Here is a 16608-nt window from a genome sequence, read left to right as displayed (position 1 = left end):
GAGAGCCTAGAGATCTTGTTCGCCAAAGGCCCTCTCCTTAACAAATTTCAGAACACTCCCCTAATTGCATGCATAAGAAGTATGCGAACTACAAGAACTATATAGACCTACCCGGCAAACCTGATTGATGACAACCCCCCCCCCTACAAACCCCCCCAACCCCACTGTCCCCTAGCCCCCCCGATTACCTTTTCTCCTAGACCTTTCACATATTGTATGTGCACGCTTGTATATGTGTATCGTATGTAGGTATATATGTATAGAAATGCATGGGTACAGTAGGAATATACGCATGTATTATGTGTGTGTGTGTGTATGTATGCATGTAAAAAAATATAATATGTATATATGTTTGCATATATGATATATATATATATATATATATATGTATGTGCTTGTTGGTGGTGTGTGTGTGTGTATATATGTATATGTGTTTGTACGTATATGGTATATACGTGTAAATGGTGGGTTTTGTATGTGTATGTATGTATAAAAATTATATAATTAGGGCTTAGTAAAATAAAATAAATACTTTGCCACATACTAAACTTTCTAGAAATAGCAGCCAATAAAGGTTTTTAGCCTCTTCCACCACTTAGAGAATTTTTTCCCTCTAACATTGTTTACTCAAAATAATAATGGTTCCCTTACATTATATATATTTATATATATATTAGTAGAAATGAGGTAATAAGAAAATCGGATGGTTTATATTTACAAATATTCCTTTTGTATATTATATTTTTTATATATATATCATATCACTTAGATCATTAATGCTTTCTCCCATTCTAGTGGTGTTTTCAAATCAAACTAAGTTCCTGTGTGAGGAGTTTTGACCATTTTAAAGAGTTTGTAATGGTGAGGAGAAATATAAGACAGTACAAGAGAGTGATGGATGAGGAGAAATTGAGAGAGAGAAAAAGAAAGACTTTCAGTTTTGGCCACTTCACAGTGTCACTGAGTGTATGGTGGTGGGGAGGCAGGCCATAAATTATATTTCCTTTTATCATCGTGAGAGAGTGTGTGTGTGTATTTAGTGGTCAAATGCTTTTTACGGTTTAAGAATTCTTTCCACTATTTATGATCGTTTTGTGGAGGTGTGTGTGTGTCTCTGTGTGTGTCCGTGTATGTGTATGTGTGTGTGCGTGTGTGGGTGTCTGTGAGTTTGGAGAAGGGAAGAGAGAAAAAAGGGGGAAGGGGAAAATTGTGTTGATATTTATAACACTATATATATATATATATATACATGCTTATACATGAAATATTAGAAAATAAACACCTTTTATCGATTCAAAATGAACAATTAAATTACACCATCTTGAAAATTGCATATCACAGAAAAGTCAAAAATTAAAATTAAAATGACTATTAAAAAATAAATATTAAGTAAATTACAAAAATAATATAATGTATATTACAGGCAACATATATATATATATACACACACACAATATATATATACACATATATACGAAATGTTCTACTATATTAAATTGTAAATCGAAAGAAGTGTCCTTCAATGTCCACTATATATATATATATATATATATATATATATATATATATATATAATATAATATTTTTATATCATATATATATGCATGCTTATACATGAAATATTAGAAAAAAAAACACCTTTTATCGATTCAAAATGAACAATCAATTACACAATCTTGAAAATTGCATGTCATAGGAAAGTTAAAATTAAAAATGACAATTAAAAAGTAAGATTAAGTAAATTACAAAATAATATAATGTATATAACAGTTATATAAACTTAGATAAACTTAGATATGTTTCGACAAGATGGATTGTCCAGGCCATGTCTAACTTAATAGCACCACCTGATAGGATTATTCGAATCCTGTTTAAGTCAAGTTTTGTTCAAGTAGTGAGTTCTTGTTGGGTGAGTTGTATCCAGTTTGTTCAAGTAGTGAGTTCTTGTTGGGTGAGTTGTATCCAGTTTTATTCAAGTAGTGAGTTCTTGTTGGGTGAGTGTATCCAATTATGGGTGGCTTATCTGGTATTCTTTGAAGGAATCTATCCAGACTCTGTTTGAAGTTGATGGGATCCTTTTCCTCTTTGATCTCCCTCGGGACAATGTTAAATAGGTAGGGCCTGTTGAGGAAAAGAAATTATGTTGCAGTGTACATGTATTTTGTGATCTTGAATTTGGCAGGGGACGTATAGCCCGTGGCCAGTCTCGGATGAACCTTGAAGCTAATGTTTAGGTCGTTTGGGAAAGTTGGCGGTATATTTTCCACATCGTACAAATGATGTACCGCTCACGGCGACGCTGGAGGGAGTAAAGTTTCAAGGCTTTAAGCGATCCCAATAGTCGAGAGCAGCCATGCCTTCAATTTGTTTAGTGAGAGCCCTCTGGGGTGACTCAATTCTGGAGATGTTTTGTCTTGTGCGAGGAGACCACAGTGGGCAGCAGTATTCAAGGTGTGGCCGTACAAAGGATGAAAAAAGTGGTATGATGACACCTTGTTCTCTGGACCGGAAGGTTCTTAAGATCCAGGAACTCATCCTACGAGCTGTATCGACCTTCTTGTTGATGTGTGCACTCCAACTGAGATCGTCATCAACAATTACACCCAGGTCTCTGATATTGTAGAGGCTGTGAGCGGTTCCCCTGAAGGAAGAGAGTATGGTTGTTTTAGTGAGGAATTTCTTCCAAAATGCATCAGCTCAAATTTTCCCTCATTCAGTGCATTTGTTTCTGTCTGCCCATTGACTCACAGCATATAGGTCAGACTGGAGTTGAGTTCGGTCTGCTTCTTCATTGACGATTTGCTGGAGTTAGTGTCATCAGCGAATATTTTCACTTTGCAGTGATGTACGACACTGGAAAGGTCGTTTACATAAATTATGAAGAGTAGCGGACCCAAAACAGTTCCCTGGGGAACACCGCTGGTGACTTTTGCTGGGTTTGAGTGGACTCCATCAACTACAACATGTTGTGTTCTATTCGCTAGGAAATACGGAATCCAGTGTAGAACTTTTCCACGGATTCCAATTTGCCAATTTTGAGAGTAGGATGTTATGGTCTACCCTGTCGAACGCTTTACTGAAGTCAAGGTATATGACGTCAGAGTTCGAACTGTTCCCAAGGCTTTGAGTACATCTTCAATTGGTGTAAGAGCTGTGTTAGACAGTCCTGCCACAGCGAAAGCCATGCTGATTTGAATTTAGGAGTTTGTGGGTCTCCAGGAAGTCAGCTATCCTTGATCTTAACACTCTTTCAAACACTTAAATGATGTGGGAGGTGAGTGGGATTGGGCGATAGTTGACTGCGAGGGATCTGTTTCCCTGTTTGAAAACCGGGATGACCGACTGGGATAGAAACTTTTTCGGTATATAACCTGCGTCTAACGAGTTTCTCCAGAGGTTGGTCAGAGGGACTGCAAGTTGATATCTACATTCCTTCAGGAGACTGGCGGGAATCTATCAGGGCTACAGCAGAGTAATGTTTGACCTTATTTATGCTGCTACGATGTCGGTGGTAGTGAAGGTTATGTCTGCGATTTTGTGTTGGGAGTCAGCTTCGTTCGTTTCCCTCACATCAATATCAGTGGGAACACTGAAGACAGAGCAATATTGTTTCTGCAGTATTTCTGCCATTTCTTTAGCATCGTGTTGGGGAATGCCGTTTTCATCAATCAATGGCCCAGTAGGTGAGACAGTGGTTCTATGCTTATTTGCATAAGAATAGAACACATTTGGGTTCTGTTTGATGTTTTTGATTACCCATTGTTCCTCCACAGCTCTTTGATTTTCAATGGAGGTTTTCATGTTAGTCTGCAGATGAAGTTTTTCCAGCTCTAGTCTTTTCATTGTTGTTGAATGTGGATGTTGCGTGTCGGAATATTTTAATTGGTTGATTTTTTTGTTGAGTTTTTTGATGCGCCTGGTGAGTGTTTTTTTCTTTTTAGGGAGCCGGTTTCTGTTTGTGTTAGTAGATTTCTTCGGAGCGTGTTTAGAGCATGTGTCGGTGACAATGGTTTCAAAGTGCTGCCACGCGGTCTCAATATGAGGGGATACATATAATATATATATATATATATATATATATATGAGGGGATACATATATTATATATATATATATATATATATTATATATATATATATATTATATATATGCTCCCACTTTCAGTGTTTTCAAATCCAAACCAGGGAGTTCTGAGCTGATGATAGAAATGTCGACTTTGACTAATCTTGAACGTACGTTCTCAAATAACCTTTGCACTTGTTTTTGTAATGTCTCTACCCCCATATTTGCGTGAGTTGAATTGAGCAACACTATATGAGAGAGGTTTTCTTTAAGTATTAGAAATAGTTTTAAAAAAGTTTTTTTAGCTGCTATTTCTAATGAGTTCAGTATGCGGCAAAGTAATTTATTTTACTAAGCCTTTTATATAATGTAATAATTTGAATTCGCCTTAAATGGTCCATTGGCATACTGAATACTTGGTGAAATTGATTAATTAATTATTTTTACCCTCAATTGTTGAAATTATAATTCATCTCTCTCTATATAATGCCGCGGATTTTACCGAAAAAGCATAGTGTTTACTGATTTTAACCCACGCTGGTGGAAAGGGGAGAGCAGAAATTCTTCGCTTGCATTTTTGAGTTTGTTGGCACTGTTAGTTACGAGCAGATCTTCAGAAGCGAGAGGAAGCCGAAGGGTATGCTCCCACTTTCAGTGTTTTCAAATCCAAACCAGGGAGTTCTGAGCTGATGATAGAAATGTCGACTTTGACTAATCTTGAAACGTACGTTCTCAAATAACCTTTGCACTTGATTTTTTAATGTCTCTACCCCCATATTTGCGTGAGTTGAATTGAGCAAACACTATATGAGAGAGGTTTTCTTTAAGTATTAGAAATAGTTTTAAAAAAGTTTTTTTTAGCTGCTATTTCTAATGAGTTCAGTATGCGGCAAAGTAATTTATTTTACTAAGCCCTTTTATATAAAGTATATATATATATATATATATATATATATATATATATATATATATACACATATACTAAATGTTCTACTATATTACATTGTAAATCGAAAGATTTGTCCTTCATTGTATGATGAGTAACATTTCAGCCATTTAATTTGGGGAGAACTTAGCTATGAAATATCTTTCCATATTCCTCCTCAAAAGGTGTCGTTCTTCGGACATTTGTAGAAGGGAAAGTTCTTAAACTTTCCTTCTCCTCACGTAGCTAGGTGTTGACTTAGTGGTATCTTGCGTAGTTCTCTCTGCCGAACATGTTGTCGGTGAATCCTGACTCGCTGGCACAAAGAATTACCAGTTTCACCTTTTAATCCTCCTTGCACGTGGGGCATGTTATGCAGTATATAACGTTCTGCGTCTTGCAGTTCACATCTGCATTTACTTTAAATACGTAACCGCTTTTAAATCTCATCTCTCTGTTTCCCTCTATGTATTTGTAGGTGGGGGTTGCTGCAGATCCCACATCTACCATCTCCGCACTCTTTTGCAATTATCCGTTTTAGTTTCCGAAGAGAATTTCGCTCTTGTTAGGTGTTTCTTTAGGTTTTTGTCCCGTCGTCTACTGTTTTTTATGCTATATTTGTTTAATATGTTTTTCATTTTGGGGCTTTGTACGGCTATTGGTAGGTTTGAATGTATGGTTTGGAAGATGTTGGTAACTCCAGGGTTGTGTGTGTTTATAAAAGGGATAATGTTTTCTTCGTTTTTTGTTTTGGGTGTCCTGAGTTGTGCGATGTCTAGTTTTAATGCCCTTGTGATACCATTTTCTATTAGTTTAAGGTGGTATTTTTGCTCTAGGAGGAAGTTTTTGAGTTCATCTAGTCTTATTAGTCGTATTTGTGAATCAGTTACTATGCTACATATTCGTCTTGCCATACTATATGGGATGTTTCTTTTTGTGTGAGATGGGTGCCAGGAGTGGAAATTTAAGTATTGGTGTGTGTCAGTTTTTGTAGTGGATGTCTGTTGTGATGATGGAGTTGTGTATTTTGATGTTGATGTCTAGGAAGGGAAGTTCATTGTGGCTGGTATCTATTGTGAAGTTGACAGATGGGTGCAGCGTATTGAGGATGCTGTGGAATGTTCGTAGGTCTTCTTCTGATCTGTTCCAAAAGATGAAGCAGTCATCGAGGTAGCGTTTCTACTTTTTCTTGATGTCTTCGTGTTCGAAGACTTTCCCTATTTCATCGTATAGTTTGTTCTCCAGGAAACCCATCGCCAGGTTGGCATATGAAGGTGTATATATATATATGAATGATTGATTGATTGATTCTAGTTTCAGCTCATGAGCTGCTGCCATGCTGGGGCACCGCCATTTGGTGTTGCTACATGGTTTTACTTCATGAATGCTTTTTGGCAACTGCCATTTGGTGCATGAGAGAGTTCAATGCAGCTGCCCTCATCTGCACCTCCTGCCGTGAAGTTGGGTCATCTGGGATACCTGACAAGAAGAGATCCAGTTTCATTTTAAAGACATCTGCATCCACCCCATGCAGGTCTCTCAGGTTCTTCGGGAGGATATTGAAGAGCTGTGGGCCTCGGAAGCCCAGGCTATCACAGTATCTTGTCCTACATCTTGATGGCAAATTTGGAGTCCTAGGCACCACGCAGTGGCGCCCAGTTCTGGCATTTGTGTAACTCTCGATGCCAAAGTTTGGGATAAGTCCCTCCAGGATCTTCCAGATGTATATTATAGCATGTCTTTCTCGCCTACGCTCCAAGGAATAGAGTTTTAATCTCCTGAGTCTTTCCCAGTAGCTTATATGCTGCAGAGAGGCTATCTTCTTCGTGTAGCTACGTTGGATCGCCTCAAGTTCTGTGATCAGCTTGACACTGGATGGTGACCATAGCTGAGAGCAATAGTCAAAGTGGCTTAGGACAAGTGTCCTCCAGAGGACCATCATGGTTTCTTGTTCTCTTGTTCTAAAGGTTCTGAAAATCCACCCGGCCAGTCGTCTACATTTCATTGCCAATTTAGGAACAAGTACACGAAAGGTTGCGTCATCACTCATGTAAATACCCAGGTCACGCACTAATTGTGCCTCTGGGATTGCAATTCCTCCGGGTCAAGTGTATTCATTGAGTATTGCATTTAGTTTTGCATGCTGATAGTATAAAGCTTGAAACTGTCTAGCTCACATTACAGAAGTTTAGTGTTTTCGGGGTTCTGTATTGCCTGTGAAACTTTTGTATCATCTGCATAACTTGTAATCGTGGCTCTCTGCGTGGCTGAGGGCATGTCTGAGAGGGCCATTATGAACATTAGTGGTCCCAAAACAGTGCCCTGCGGAACACCGCTCACTATTTGCGTATTAATGGAAGTGGCTCCATTGGCTACTACCACCTGACTTCTATCTTTCAGAAAGTCATGAACCCATTCTCCCAGTTTTCCAACTATGCTGAGATCACGCAGTTTGTGACATATCATTCCATGATCGACTTTATCAAAGGCCTTTGCAAAGTCGAGATATATCACTTCCACATTTGAGTGGTTGAGCAGTCGTTTCAGCACCCAGCCATAGTGTTGTAGGAGCTGAGTTAAGCAGCTTCCTCCTGGTCGGAAACCATGTTGGGTGTCAGGCAGCAAGTCATGTTCGTCAAGGAAGGTGATCAGTTTCCTTCTGACTATTCGTTCCATGACCTTGCTGATGTGTGAGGTCAGAGAGATAGGTCTGTAGTTCTTGGCTTCCGCTCTGCTACCTCCTTTATGAATAGGGCATCTTTTACTTTCCTTCAGGTTTCTTGGAAGTTTGCCAGCTGCAAGGAAGCTCTGAAAGAGGAACTGCAGTGGTCTTGCTAGGATCTCTTACATACTTTTAGGAGGATTGCCGGGAATCCATCGGGGCCAGTAGCTGAGTCTGTTTTCATTTCATCTATAGCCTTTATTACATCGTCTTCCTTTATATCGATGTAATTTATCGTCGCCGCGTCTGATTTTATATCTGCAGTGGTAAAGAAGTCAGTTGGATTGGTGATTTGGAAATGCCGAAGGGGTGGCGTGAAAACACTCTTGAATTGCTCATTCAGTATTTCACTTACCCTCATTGGTTTTCCTGTGAGTGTGCCATCCTTTTCAAGGAGTGGCCCTATCCTACAGTGCACCGTAGCTGTTTCTTTGGCATACCTGTAGAAAGCTCTGGGGTTAGATTTTATGTTGTCTATAGCCCAGGCTTCTTTGTCTGCTCTTTCCTTTTCATGGGAGAGTTGCAGACATTTTTCAATTTCCAACAGTTTTATTTTCAGGCTGGACTTTTCACTGCTTTCAATTTGTTTGTTTAGGCGATTTGAAATTTTTGTACGTCGTCTCATTAAAATCTTCCTCTCTCTGGGGATTTTGTTCTTGTGTACAGTGGCCTTTCTGTCTGGGACACATTTGTAGCATATGGCTTGCATTACAGACATATATATATATAAAGACTGTACTCGTGAAAAGATGTATATTATACACGTGGAATAATTGAATATTTAAACGTAAAAGGACGATAATACATACTGACAACCGGGGTCAGGCTCCAGAAAATCTTTATATTGATATGGACAAACAGACTCTGCCAGTGCATCACAAACTGTGGAATTGGCTACCCCTATAAAAGGAATATTTGAAGTTTCAGTGATTACAAGATTTACGACAACAAATACTTTATTTAAATTACATTGTGAAGTGGATTATGAAAATAATTATTTTATTTCACATAAAGAAATTTAATCTGCGTGCATATAATATCTCCCCCGACACTCATTCTTAGATATTCGCTCATTTGCATTGTGTTGCAGATGTGGTTTACATTGCATTAAATTCTTCACGGGATGTAAGGCGAAATTATTTTTGAAACTTTGGAGAGATGTCCCAAGTTTCATTATTACTTGATGAGATTATGTTTAAAAATCTGTCATAACATGTACAGGGGGAATGTTTGATGTTCCATAATTTAATTTTCGTAGAATGTTTTATCTATTTCTGCTGTGAGTAATTTCTACGGCTGCCGTAGAAACAAGAGGGGAAGGGTGTATAAGAATATTACACTCCATATAATCCATTACTAATCAGCCCCATCAAAGCTATACTTACACCCATTCATATTCTCCCTTCTCTGTTTTTTCCTTCTTCTTCTTCTTCCTCATCTTCTTCATCATCATCATTATCATCATCATCGTCGTCATCATCATCACCACCATCATCACCACCATCATCACCACCATCTTCTCCTTCTCCTTCTTCTAATTCTTCTTCTTCTTCTTCTTCTTCTTCTCTTCTTCATCATCATCATCAACATCGTCATCTTCTTCTTCTTCTACTTCTCTACCTTCCACCCCTTAACCTTGTCGCTAATGTCTTTCAGTATAACGCCTACGCAAATTCCATAAACAATTCCTGAATTGAACTGCGACTACTGTCAGCTACTGTCAGCCACTGACCATTCAAAATACGACCATTAAGGCATTCCCAGATTTCCCCACCCCTCTCCACATCAGCCTCATTATTCTTCACCTATCCTACCAAGAACTCAAAACGACCTCGAACACACAAGTGCAAACAAGGGAGTCAGAGAAAGGCAGAAGGCTACTTATATCTGAACACTACTACAGAAATATTCTTTTAAAAAAACTTTTCTTCTAATTTTTCTAAATTTAATTATTTAATCGTTACAGTTGAAAAGGTCTCAAAATGACCGAAACCGGTACTGAAAGATTCACTATAAAATCATCTTAGCATTTTCTATTTTTGACTTGTTTTTTCATATATATATATATATATACATATATATATGTGTGTGTGTGTTTGTGTGTGTGCGTGTGTGTGTATGTGTGTATATATATATATATATAGAGAGAGAGAGAGAGTGGCGCAGGTCTTGCTGTGTGGTAACAGGCTTGTTTCTCGACCACATGGTTTCGAGTTCAGTACCAGTGCCTGGCACATTCGATAGTGGCTTCAAATGTAGCTTCGAACCGACCAATGCCTTGTGAGTGGATTCGACATACGGAAACTGAAAAGAAGCCTGTCGTGCATGTGTATACCCGCGAGCGGGTGTTTGTTTATTTATGAGTGAGTCTTTGTGTCTGTATTTCTACAACACCATTATTTAACAGCCTATCTTTGTGTGTTTACATCCCTGCAACTTAGAGGTTCGGCTAAAGAGACCGAATAAGTACGGGGTTTACAAAGATTAAGCCTTGGGGACGAATTCTTCGACTAAATGGAGGTGCCCTAGCATGGGCGTGATCAAATGATTGAAGTATGTAAAATAATAAAACGAAATAACATATACATATGTACATATACGGGTCATCCCATATATAATGCAGCTATTTTCAATTACATGAACTAAAAGTCGGTAGGGGACGGGATAAACTACCTGCATTAACTTGCTATAAAAGAAGTCAGTAATATTACCTTATACCTTTTCTTAGTGCAAGTTTTGAAGATGCCAGCTAAATTCCGTTGCCAGCGAAACACTAAAATAATTCTTTGACATATGGTATTGTGTTTGCTAAAATTATGCTTGAAGATTTCACTTTCTTTGCTAATCTTAGATGTCTCATGTGCTATTTCCGTTAATTACCACAGAGAGTGTATAAGAAACAAATCTGAAACCAAGAAACGGTAAAGGGGAAAGTAATGGTTATGATACTGTGAAAATTAGCATGTAAGATGTCGTCAGCTAATATTTGTTTTATATTGTTATTGGTTTTGTTAGCTCATAAGAAGTGTGGGAGACAAAAACTATGTAACTCTAAGAAAGTAATATTGGAATAGCAACAAGAAAACCAAAGATATTTTACGAGTGTTATCCAAGAAGTGTGTTGGTGTATATGGCTTATATTGTCTCACTATGCCAATTGTTTGAGTTTGAAAAATGGAATTTGAGATGCTCCTTTTAAAACCATATTTTCTGGTTTATTATTGTGTGCTTGTATTTTATCACTAAATACTTTATACTTCGAAGGTTGTGTTCAATGCTATCTTTTATCTTTCAGATCTTATTTGTTTTCAACAATGAGTGCAAGACATGGCAAAAGTGATCCAAACAGATTCTGTTGTTTCTGTGGGGAATTGACTTTTGCTAAAGAAATGCAGAGTATTACACGCCATATCAAGAACATGTACAAGGCATACTTTGACTGTTACTTAGGAGACCAAGATAAGGCATGGGCTCCTCACGTGCGTTGCCTTACATGTGTGAAGGCATTGAATGCCTGGTATACAGGAAAAAATGTTCACATGAAGTTAGGTGTGCCAATGATTTGGCGTGAACAGAAATATCACTGTAATGATTGCTATTTCTCTCACCGTGACTTTACAGACTGTACTACAGCAAAGAAAACGAAACACATTGTTTACACACATTTGCAATCAGCAATGCTCCAAATAGTGTACTTAGAAAATTTACCCGTGCCTATACTTCCAGATCAAGAAATGCACAGTTCCAGCAGTGCTGATGAACGTTCCGATGGTGAATGTGTGGAGCCCAACGATTCAGACAGTGATAATAAACCAATACCCTTTTCTCAAGAGGCTCTAAATAACTTGTGCTGGGATCTCTATTTAACCAAAGATAAAAATGTGTTTCTGGCGTCAAGGCTTCAAGAACGTAATCTTCGTGAGTAAGGAGTGAAGATAATCCTGTACAGAAAACGTACAGAGGATCTGCTTGCATTATTCACCATGAAGAATGACTTATGCTTTTTCAATGACATCACTGAACTTTTTAAGCAACTGGAAATATCATTTGAAAAAAACCAATTGGCGAATATTCGTAGATGCATCCAATGACAGCATCAAAGCTGTTCTTCCACACAATGGTAACACTCTGGTTTCTATAACCATAGCTTATAGCACAACCATGAAAGAATCATATGAAAATCTGAAAGCAATTCTAACAAGCATACAGTTTGATGACCATACCTAGCGTATTTGTGCAGATTGTAATGTTGTGGCCTTGATTACTGGCCTTCAGCGTGACTATACTAAGTTTTGCTACTTCCTGTGTTTATGGTATTCCAAGGTAAGAGCTGAACATTATGTATGCATGGATTGGCCGATCCGAGATGAAATTGAGCAAGGAAAACACAGCGTCATGCACAAACCAGTTGTGAAAAGTGATAGAAATATTTCTTAACACCTTTGCATATGAAACTTGGTTTGTTTAAGCAATTTGTGAAGCCTGGGACAAGGAATCCTCCGCATTTGCATATCTTGCAGAAAAAGTGCCCTTCCCCAAGTCAATCTAAACTTAAAGACGGTTTGTACTTGAAACCTTCTTGACACATCTCAAGAGAAAAGAGAAGCTTTCCTTTGAGGCATTCAAGTAGCGATAACCTCCTGGGCATCCATCGTTCGGAAGACGATGTGCAAGTTGTAAATGATCTGCGGAGTCATTACCATGATATGGGATGTAATATGTCTCTAAAGGTCCAGGTGATTCCCTCTCATTTGGATGTTTTTGCGGAAAATCTTGGTGATGTGAGTGATGAACATGGCGAAAGGTTCCATCAGCATATTTCAGTGATGGAGCGACGATTCAAAGGAAAATAGAAACCTGGCATGCTAGCGGACTACTGCTGGGGTATAAAAAGAAGATCACAACCCGCAAAAGAAGCTTAAAAGGACAAAAGTTGTTTAAACAGACAGGTGTGTTTTTAATTCTTAACCAATATATGCTTTGTTATACAAACTACATTTTTGTTTTGTTTTCTTCTAACTTTCAGTATTTGCAATGCTGTATTCAGTGCGCAATATTATGCAGTATATTATAAAAAATGTGGTTTATGGTACAGGAAAACTTTGCCTAATCTGGAGAAATAAAGGTCGTAATCAGAATTAGGACAATTTTCTGACCCAGAAACAAGTCTTGGATTTTATTTGAACCTGAAATTTGTTGCACAGTGATATTAACTGAGAATTGTAGTTTTGCCAGGTTAGCCACATGTTGTGAACAGAAACCACGGGTGTTAGATAGTTAAAAAAATTAAGCTATAGTCTGACATCACTATTTCACGCGACAAAATGATTGAGGCAATAAGACCAGTCATCGTAGCTTTCTTGAAGGCCAGAAAAAATGGGACCTAAATTCTTGACATCTCCTTCGCATGAGACAGAATGCAAAAATTAAGTGCATTGGAGATGGATAATATGGATTCCAGAAGAAGGATGATGGCAAACTGCGGATAAAGAAGCTTTTACTGAGTGCAAGGGTTATTGCAGCATTGGGATACGAAGCGTCAAGTTTTGATGAATATGTAAATAAAATCGGAATTAATGCAGCAAAGTTACAGGTGATGCAGAGGAGAGTAAAGCAACCATTTCAAGGAAACGCTCAGAAATGCAAGGCACACGGGATGAAAATAGAAAGGGAAATATTTCAATATGTCAACTTGTAAGTAATTAATAATAAAAATGTAGCTAGAATGGCATTTAGATGTACTTGTATACAAAGACTTTTATTCAAAACATACATTAAGTAATAAGAAAATCAACAGACAACAACCTACCAAGTAAGAGAAGAAAACAAAAGGCAGAAGGTTTCTTCATGTTTGTGTTTCTAAAGCGTCAATGGTCATCGTATACCTCAATCGTAGATAACAGTGTCCTATTTGTGCCGTTGTTTTAAACAGTGTTCTATGACAGATGTCGCAAATTTATGACGTTGTTAACTGCATATTCTATAGGTTGAAATAATATTTAATGACCTTTTGTGACAGAACCTCAGTTACTTACAATGATGAAGAATGGGCAGAAAGATTCTTATAGATGTTTGTGCTTCCCAACATATGTATAACTTCAGACATCAAAGTTGTAATAAATCCACGTAAGAGAAACCTGAATGATTCCAGCGCTATTAGTACTGCATAAAATGTTACAGTTATGCCAAGGAGACGCTGATTCCTATAACAAGAAACCAGCATGCCTATTTGTCGACGACCTTCGCATGTTCAGATGTATTCCGCCTGCAGACAAATTGAAGGACAATTCCAGTTCAAAATCTTGAGATATCGATTTGCAGTGACGGTTAAAATTTGTTAAACTTTAGATTGTACATTACAGCATAGAACTATTTTTACACAGTTTTCTCTTTTTATACTAATCTTCTTTAGATCCGTTTAAGAGTCTGTATAGAGATTTTCATCTTTACACTTATATTTATGTGTCTGCCTGTATCTGCATGTATATATAAATGAGAGTGTGTTCGTGAGAATATGAATTTTATACACGTGCAGTAATTGAATATTCGATGTAGGAATACGTTAATGCATAGTGGCAATGAGAGTCAGGCCCCTGATAATGTTCATAATCCGATGGACAAAATCGGTTTGACAGTAGTTCCCGCCTATTTGAGAGGGCCATCCCTGCTTACAAGATTCATGATATCACAGAATTTATTCAATTTCCTTTGCGAACGGGATCATGGAATATAATATTTTCTTTAACATTGAATATCATAGAAAATTACATTTGCCTGTAAATGATGTCTACCCCGAGCTTGGGTCTTAAATTTTGGCTCAGCTTAAACGTGTGACATTTTCCACTGCATTAAATCCTAAATTGAATGGGAAGCTAAAGTGTTTTGGAACGTCGAAAATAGGTCTCAAGTTTCATTATTACTTAATAAGATCTTGCTTAGGCTGGCCTGCAAATAACTATATTTCAACTTACACAGGTATCCTAAATATTTCGGCAAATGAACATAAAATACTCGAATACACACTCACACACACATATATATATATATATGTAGAGAAATAGATAAGCATATGTACGTATATACATATGTATATGTGTATATGTGTATATATGCATGTATATATATATATTCATATATATATATTTATATATATACGTATATACACATAAACAAAATAAAAGAAGGAAAATGCACACACAGTTTACATAGTGTTAATATGTATTTTAATACATTTTATAAGCAAAATATTATTGTGTGTTTGAACCGGTTTCGCTTTCGCTAATAATGGCATTGAAATTGTTGTAATTTCGTATTTTCTTAAGTAGATTTTAGTTCACGTTGTGTATGGAAGTTTGTGAATGAAATGAATCAAGAAGTTGAAAACTGTAAGGGATAGTCATTGGTGAACATTATCATTCGGGACAGGGTAGGTAACTGCTTATTTTGGGGGGCGTGGGTAAACAAGTATACAAAATCTCAAAAGATAAATTAGTGAGATGAAATATTTACAGAGACGTGCATGTAAACATGAATTAAAATATCTTCTGAGACCAAAGTTGTTTATGCGTTCATATTTTTCTGTATTTTTCCATAAATATGTTTTTATTTTTTACTTTTTCCATGAAAATATATATTTTATTATATATTATTTAAACATTCTTGTATAGAAAATGCTTCTTTGCACTTATACATGAGGAAAATTGTGAAGTTTAGTTGGATTTTACCTGGAGACCTCTCCATGCGTTCACTCAAATAATTGCTTATGTACTGGCACTTAGTCGGCAAACCACACTACATAAGGAATGGAACCGTTTACTACAATACACACAAATTCATTTGAGTGAACATATACAGAGATATGCAAATAATACGCAACCAAACTTCACATTTCCAGCAAGCATTTCAAGGAAAAATTAATTTAAGTCATACGAGAAGAAATTGTAAGGGAGAAATGTCGACTTGAAAATAAATAATAAAATATTATAAAGCTAGAATTGTATTTCGATGTATTTGTAAACAGCAAAACTAATTGAATGCTTTGATATGTTAAGTAAGAATAAGAAAATAATCGTAAACAACTCACTAAATAATAGAAATGTAGATATAATTATCTTGGTTTTCTTTTCTTCCCTTTGAAGCTCAGAATATAAGGGATTCGTAGATATGCTGTTGTTTTATAATCCGTTGCGTTTTGTTGCACGATGCAATTTTGTAACGTTGTTAATTGCATATTCTACATGTTGAAATAATATGTAATAGTCTATCCTGACGGACACACATTTGTTTGCAATGGTTAGGAATTTGAAGAAATATTATTATAGGTGCTTGAGTTTCCCAACGTAGGTATGTTAGGAATTTGAAGTTGAGAACATTTTAATTTCCACTTCTGCAGATATGCTGCGTAGGTACCGCTCCTAAAATGCACAAATACGCACGCTCATACAGATACACACGCCCACACACACATATTTTTTATTCATAACTTTATCTACAATTTCCATGAATCCATTTTCCGATCGACACGGATTCGAAAGTACTTACTGCGATTCAGATATGTTAATGTCACTGAAATTTCAAATGAATGAAGCATAATATCACTCACGTATTTAGTGTTATGCTATGTTCACGGATCTTGTAGAACTGCAGAGTTTAACGTACGCATTTACCTTTCCATTTTATACACAATTTATTTATGTAGGTTCCTAGGTGTTTTAAATCAAATGAAAAGATTGGAGGGAATTTACATGGAAATATATTAAAATTCGTGGCCTTCAATTTTCATATGTGTGTACTTAAGGGCCAAAGGGTCGGAATTTGATTCCAATCTGATAAAGCCCACATTACCGAAGTTTTGCAGAAATCCTTCTTGGTCACTGCATACACATACCACTAGGGAAATTT

The sequence above is a fragment of the Octopus sinensis genome, linkage group LG15 (assembly GCF_006345805.1).
Source record: "Octopus sinensis linkage group LG15, ASM634580v1, whole genome shotgun sequence".
NCBI lineage: Eukaryota > Metazoa > Mollusca > Cephalopoda > Octopoda > Octopodidae > Octopus > Octopus sinensis.
Note: the sequence above shows the minus strand (reverse complement) of the source record.